Source organism: Pyrgilauda ruficollis, unplaced genomic scaffold (assembly GCF_017590135.1).
Source record: "Pyrgilauda ruficollis isolate IOZ18807 unplaced genomic scaffold, ASM1759013v1 scaffold1282, whole genome shotgun sequence".
NCBI lineage: Eukaryota > Metazoa > Chordata > Aves > Passeriformes > Passeridae > Pyrgilauda > Pyrgilauda ruficollis.
Genome location: NW_024511233.1, coordinates 1 through 6,755, shown reverse-complemented (window position 1 = coordinate 6,755; position 6,755 = coordinate 1). Strand labels below are relative to the sequence as shown.

At 39.8% G+C, this 6,755-nt stretch overlaps 1 long non-coding RNA gene across 1 annotated transcript; it reads right to left on the bottom strand.

Moving 5' to 3' along the window:
• Positions 1–6: 6 nt before the first annotated feature.
• Positions 7–4,812, bottom strand: LOC121348669. Its single transcript, XR_005954388.1, has 3 exons — positions 4,801–4,812; positions 3,084–3,088; positions 7–1,197 (listed from the first exon to the last, which is right to left on the bottom strand). It is a non-coding gene; the product is annotated as an uncharacterized LOC121348669 (long non-coding RNA).
• Between the last annotated feature and the right edge of the window lie 1,943 nt (positions 4,813–6,755).

The following is a 6,755-nucleotide window of genomic DNA, read 5'->3' as shown; positions in this document are numbered from 1 at the left end:
GTATTTGTAATTTTGTTAAGATTATCAAGTGTGATTTTTTGTACTTGGCCCCAGTAACATTCCACCAGTTGATTAAAACCAATTACAAAATGTATCACAGACTATCACCAACTCCTATTAGAATGGACCTTACATTAGTAAAACAATTAATTAAACACCAAGACCTACTAGAAATCTTCAAAGAAATCCAAGAAAGCAAAGAAAAAACCCTAATTACTGTCCAACATGATACAAAAGAAATAACCAAAATTCTGCAAAGAATAAAACAAAATGCAGATCATCACTAGTAAGATGTAATCTTTAGATAGTCACCAACTACAAATGAAATCTTTAATAAGTTATGTCATCCCATTTTAGTTGTATTAATAGTAGTTGGAGTAAGTTTAAAGTTATCCTTTATATTGCCAATTTAGAATTGGAGAATACTACAGCGAGTAGCTGTGTTAACCTCCTTATCAAACATACATGGTAAAGCATTAAGAGACACTTATTATCATAAGAATTTGCATTAAGTAAAAAAATTTACTTATTTTTATGAAAGGAAGAAAAATGAGACAGAATAGAAATTTTCCAGAGTAAAAATCCATTTTGATTTAAGTGAAATGTACATTTTTAAATTAGGTATGTAGCTTAAAAATATAGCTGTTTAGTCTGCCTGTCCTCGTAAAAAGCCTATGCACAGAGAAATTGCTGCAGGTCAAAGACAAGAAAGATAAGGGGAACAAACAAAAAGATTGTTATGAAAGATTATAAAAGAAAATTGTCTGACCCAGGAATTCTCTCTGATAAAAAAGAATTAACAGCAAATGTCACACGCAAAATCAGTAAAATAAATATGTATAAACCTATTGTAAAATTGCATGCATATGTATTTGAGAGGGGGATAAAAAGAGGTCTGGAGTTTCCAAAAGTATGCATGTCATTTTAAGAGAACAATTCCCACATGCATCCAGCGCTGTAATAAACATACCAGCTTTACAACTTTCACAAAAGTTGTGGAGTTTGTTTCCGCAAATCACTTTACTGCCCTGCAATTGACTTGCCTTGCCTTCCTCTACCCTGCCTTGCCTACAGCTTCTGGGCCTTATCTTGCCTACCACTCTATTGCCTTGCCTTGAATTCCTACCAGAGCTTGCTTTTCCTTGCCATTTGTGTCCTTCCCTTGCCTTGCTTTGCACTGCCTTTCATACCCGTCTTCTGAGAAACATGGAGTCAAGCCTCGTGTCTCCACACACAGAGAGTTCGCCTCAACAGGTAACTTCTTGTTACAAAGTGCTAGTTTCATCATTTGTCTGGTTTTCTATTTGTTCAGTAACTCCAGGTATGTTCACTGGAGCCTTTTCCACTTTGGGTAGTTCTAACCATGGTAAGAATCCTCTCATAAACTTGTAGAATCCAGAGGATCTTTCACCTAAGGGATTTAAATTTAATTTGTGTCTTGTTATAAAAGATTACAAGTGTCCTCTGGGGAATTCCAATTTATCAATACTATATATTTTTGGCACTATTGTTCCAATGGTGCGTATTCCTTGCCATTTAGGGGAGGTAGAGCTTTACTAGCTTGAGTTCTGCAAAGCCAGTAATATCCCATATTGTCTGGAATAGGCCACCAACATTTGTCTAAAATGCCTATTCCTGTTACATGAGCAACACTTGGGATAACCCCCTACCATTAGTCCTTGATTGCACTCAGGTAACTCCACTTTTTGATGGAAAGCTACTCCTGGTCTCTTTAGGCATCTGTGAACACAGGAGGTCGCAATGACTGCTATTTCAACTGTCAGGATTTGTTGATCTTTGAAGATTTGGGTTGTTTATCCTTCCAAAAGGAGCATCACTCCAGCTGGAGGAAAACCATTGGAAAATATGTTTGGTGTTGGAAGTCCCATCATATGAATACTTTCATCTGAATGAGTGGGAAACTGAGAACAAATCCAGCAGTTACTGTGGTTTGTTATCACTATCACAGCCTGCATTAGCTTTAGGTGTGAATTTCTCTTCCAAGGGTCAGGTAGTATTTGAGCTATGTCTTATATTAGAGTGGCCCTTAGGAAAAATGACATTGCTCTCCTTTCTTTTATAATCGTTAGTTGTAAGGTCTTGTAAGGATGGCTGACAAATCCAAGTGTAAACAGCCATGCAACAATATTAAAAGCATTGTTTTTTAAACATAAAAAGATAAACCATTTAATGAGTGTTATTTTAGAGTTTCTGATTCAGTTGCAGCTTTAGCTACAGCAGATTTATTAGTTACTGTGTGGTCCAGTAAGGTTCCTCTGCATCCAGAACTGGCTTTATTCACTTATAGGAGTCCAGGAGTCTCTGTCAGTAGTTTCCACAGCTGTTTAGGTAGTCAACAGTCCTTTCCACTGATGCTTGAGCAGCTCCTTGTCTCACGTCTGGATATACACCCAGTTTAGTGTCTAGTGAGGATATACTTGAACATCCAAGGTTATTAGAGAAGCTAAAACAGCAGAACATACACAATGATAAAGGTATCTTTTCCACAGAGTTACAACAGCAATTCTGTCTCTGGCCTCTAGTTGCAAACAAAGCACTATACTCACTACCACATGATGATGGCAATGTACGAGCAGTTTACAAAGCTTCATTGATAAACCTTTGTTTTGTTGAGAGCATAAAATAAACTTGTAGAAAGATGAGAGCAGTTTAAGAATGTGGGGAATATCCATCAGGAACTGATTCTGTGTTGGTGGCCATTAGAATCAATAGCCACCCAGGCCATTGGTCCTTGACTGTCCATCAGAGTCATAGGTATGATCCCAGTTTGGGGTAATTTGACCATGACTGGTAGACCCACTTTTAGGTGTTGCCTTTTCAGCCCCAAAAATCAAAAGCCAGACCAGGTTAGGTGATAAAATGTGATTACAGTTTAATTAAGGTCCCTTCAGGTGCACAACACACCAAAATATGTGCCGAAAATGTGCCGAAGATGCACAAGTGACACAGGGCAAGTACAGTTTTATAAGTTTAGCAAATTAGCATAATTGACAAGCATCCTCAATTAGAAACACAGATGGTGAAGTAATTCCCCCTCTTGGTTCGACCCCCTTCCTTGCTACTAGCTCTACATTGTTTATGTCATATACATGATAAAGTGTCTTGGGAAGGAGGCTCAACCTTGGTTCTCAGAAGAAGCAAGATTGGGATAGGGTCTTAGGAATGTATTTTGTACTTGTGTCTAACAGGGTAGGAAAAATGCTAGCTACAAATCTATATAGTTATACAACAATAGGCTACAGAGCTACAAATATATATGAAGAATATATAAAAGCAAAAATCAGTTTGGGATCATTCCCCCCTTTAGAGACTTGACAAGACTCTACCATGTCTAGTTTCTACTCTATATATTTAACCACAGTACTGACTTACACAACCAGCTATCGTACAGAAACCAACTATAGCTACAGCTACTATGAACAGTTCTTTTATCCAGGCCCAGTTTGGTAACCATGAAGTGAGTGTATGGAAGATATACCCAAAGTTCAATGAGTAATTTTTGAGAATTACCTTATGGAAAATTTGAATTTATGTCCAAATTTCAAGCAAAGCCTTCTTAATTCTTCCACTATGATCCACATAAGAACAACTGGTGTAAATGACTGCGCACACTCCTCCTTGTGTGGCTAGTAGGAAATTGAGAGCCATTCTGTTTTGCAAAACCACACAAGACAAATAATGGACATCTTCTTGTAAGGCCAAAATTGCATCTGAAGTTTGCCATTCAATATGTTCAGTAGTGGCTAAGATGTTAACAATTACTCTCTCCAGTTCAGCTACTCACAAAGAAGGAATGAGACCTCTGATTGTACTATGGAAAAGTGTGGGACGCTCAATGAGGGGATTAATTAATCTTTTTGTTCTCCTCATCCATCCATTTGGATCCTCAGTGTGTTCAAATATTGTTATGTTTGGAAGTACAGTCCCAAGGTCACAGGCCTGATCTCTATCTAAAGGCAAAACTTTCCAGGCCTCATTCTCATATATCCAATATCACCCTGACCTGTGTGGGGGAGTTAGTCTCCACAGTGTCTGTGCCATCATTTTTACAGATTTTGGATTTACTCTTTCTACAAATTCGGTCTTCTACAATATAGACGAAGAATGATCTTCTCAGTAGCATTAATGATTGTGCAGGGAACTGTATAGTTTTCCTGATCAATTAGGTTGCTCAGGAGATAGGAGGCTGATAGGCCTTATTGACTTGTTCCCACTTTTCAGAATGGTTTGCTTTCATCAAAACACCAAACAGAGGCCAGCTACCATTCCCATCCATGGTTGGCAATTGAGTACAAATCCTAACAAGCTGTTTTTATGAAGAGCTTTGGATATATTTTGGACTACAGTCACATGCAAATTTTGGAACCAAACCTGAGTCATGGTTCCAACTGTGCAGATAACAGGCACAAAAAGAACAATTCAAACCACATCATCCTGATTTATATCAATCTGTTTTTCCAGTGGTTTCAGGAGCAGAAGCCTTTTTAACTCTGGAGTAGTGAATCCAGGGTCCCTTGCCAGTGACCTTGACTGCAATGAGGGTAGTCAGCAGGACTTGAAATGGTCCTCTCCATTTAGCTTGCATCCATTTAACATACATCCAGTCTCCAGGCTGGAACAGATGAGCAGGTGTGTCCAGTCCTATTGGTCTGGGTAACATGACGAATCTCTGGAGCTTCTGCAAAGTGAAACTTAAAGCCATTAAATACTTTTGTAAATCAATTTTCCCCCTCATATGAATTTCTCCTGGCATATATGGAATTTGATATGGCCTGCCACATAATATTTCATAGGGACTTATGTTGCCCCTCCGCCTTGGTTGTATGCATATTCTCAGTAAGGCTATAGCCAAAGCCTGAACCCATGTAATGGACATTTCTTGACAGATCTTACTAATCTGTGTTTTAAGGGTTCCATTCATACATTCAACTTTGCCACTTGCTTGGGGCCTGTATGGTATGTTCAGGTCCCCAAGCAATTCCCAGAATCCTAATTTCCCTGACCACTGTTGTAATGAAGTGTGGTCCCTATCTGAGGACAACCCAAAAGGAACCCCAAACCTTGGAATTATATGATTGAAAAAGACTTTTACCACTTCTTTTGCTGTGTTATTACGACAGGGGTAAGCTTCAGGCCATCCACTGAAGGTGTTAACCAATACCAATGCATACCTCTATTCTTCTTTGCATGGTAACTCATCAAAATCTATTTGCCACTAATCTCCAGGTGTGACATGGTGTCGTGGGTTGGAGACACACACAACACAACACCGAGAGTCATCAGCAAAAAGCAATGAGTTTAATATGGCTGCCCTTTTTATAGGGGCTTTGGATTTCCCAGCATACATAGCTGATTAGATGAGACCTCTCCACCCAGCTCTCTGGCCAGTGGTATATCTGCATCTAAGCTTGAACAGGGTTGGCTGAGGTCTTTGTTACTTCTTTTCTAGAATGAGCCAAGTCAGCCAAATTGGATTTGTTATGGCCAGATTTATCTTGTTCAGCTACAGACTAGCTGTGCTGTGACATCCAGGGATATCTCCTGCTTTTGTTATTCCTAGCACAACTCTTTTGCTTGTGTCAGGGTTGTTTCTAAAACAGATTTCACAGTTGCTTGTTATACATTGTACAGCATCTGTCATTCCCCTTCCTATTACTACCTTCCACAGATGTTTCAAAAGATTTTCTGTTCCCCGATGGGTATTCTCATGCTCTCGCTGTGCTATTTTCTGAAGGAGCAGGGGTGGGACTACAACCTGTCCCACTGGGATGACAGCCCACCTGCTTTCTTTGATTTCAGCCTTAAGGATCTGTAGTGGTTTTGTATAGGAAGCATTCATGGAAGTGATGCAAAGAGAAAGCTGATATGCCTCTCTGAGCACTCATGTAAAAAATGAAAAATCCTGGGAAATCTCTTTTTTTCCCAGTCAGTAAAGAGGTAACAGAGGCCAGGTTGGGTGGCCTTTGCTGCGGGCCCAGGCCTCCTTCCTGGAGTGCCCTCCCCCCTATTGGTTGCTGGGCAGGGAGAGGGGAGTGTGAAGGGGGGCTGAGACTGGGCTGGGCCATGGCTACAATCTCTAACATCTTACTACTACTTAACCCTTCCCTACTGCCAGCCCAGGGCTGAACTGAGTCTGCTGGACTCCAAGAACAACACTGGATAGGGCCGGCTTGACCAAGATTCTACCACCATTGAAATTCACCTACAACCACTGGGTAGGGGAGAAGACAAACCATCAATTTCCTCTGGCTGCAGTTCCCCCTGCAAGCTACAGAACCCAGCCGGGGTCAGGTGACCATCTGTAAGCCCTGGGCAAAATATTAACTCTTTTAGTTCTTCAATCCTCCTTCGAGTGAGATAAAAGAACAAAATGCAAACACAGTAGAGGAGCAACATGAAGACACTGAAGTCAATGAAAAATAAGTCAAATCCCAGATGGGAGGGATGAGGAGATGCCTTGATCTTGGGGTTAAAATCCTCTTGTAAAACTATGGAGAAAATACTCTTTCTTCCTTATAACGCATGAAAGTATGGGGAGATTAAAGTGTTCAAATTGTAGATATCAAGCAAAGGCCTCCATACTAAATAAACAGATGTTAAAGTAGCTGTGATCCTATAAGAAGTTTGAACAGAGAAGGAAAGAAGAGTAATGAAAATCTTATTCCTCCAAGAAGATGATTTCAAAATTAGGTAATGAAAACCTTTATCTTTGAACAACTCATCTTTAAAACAAT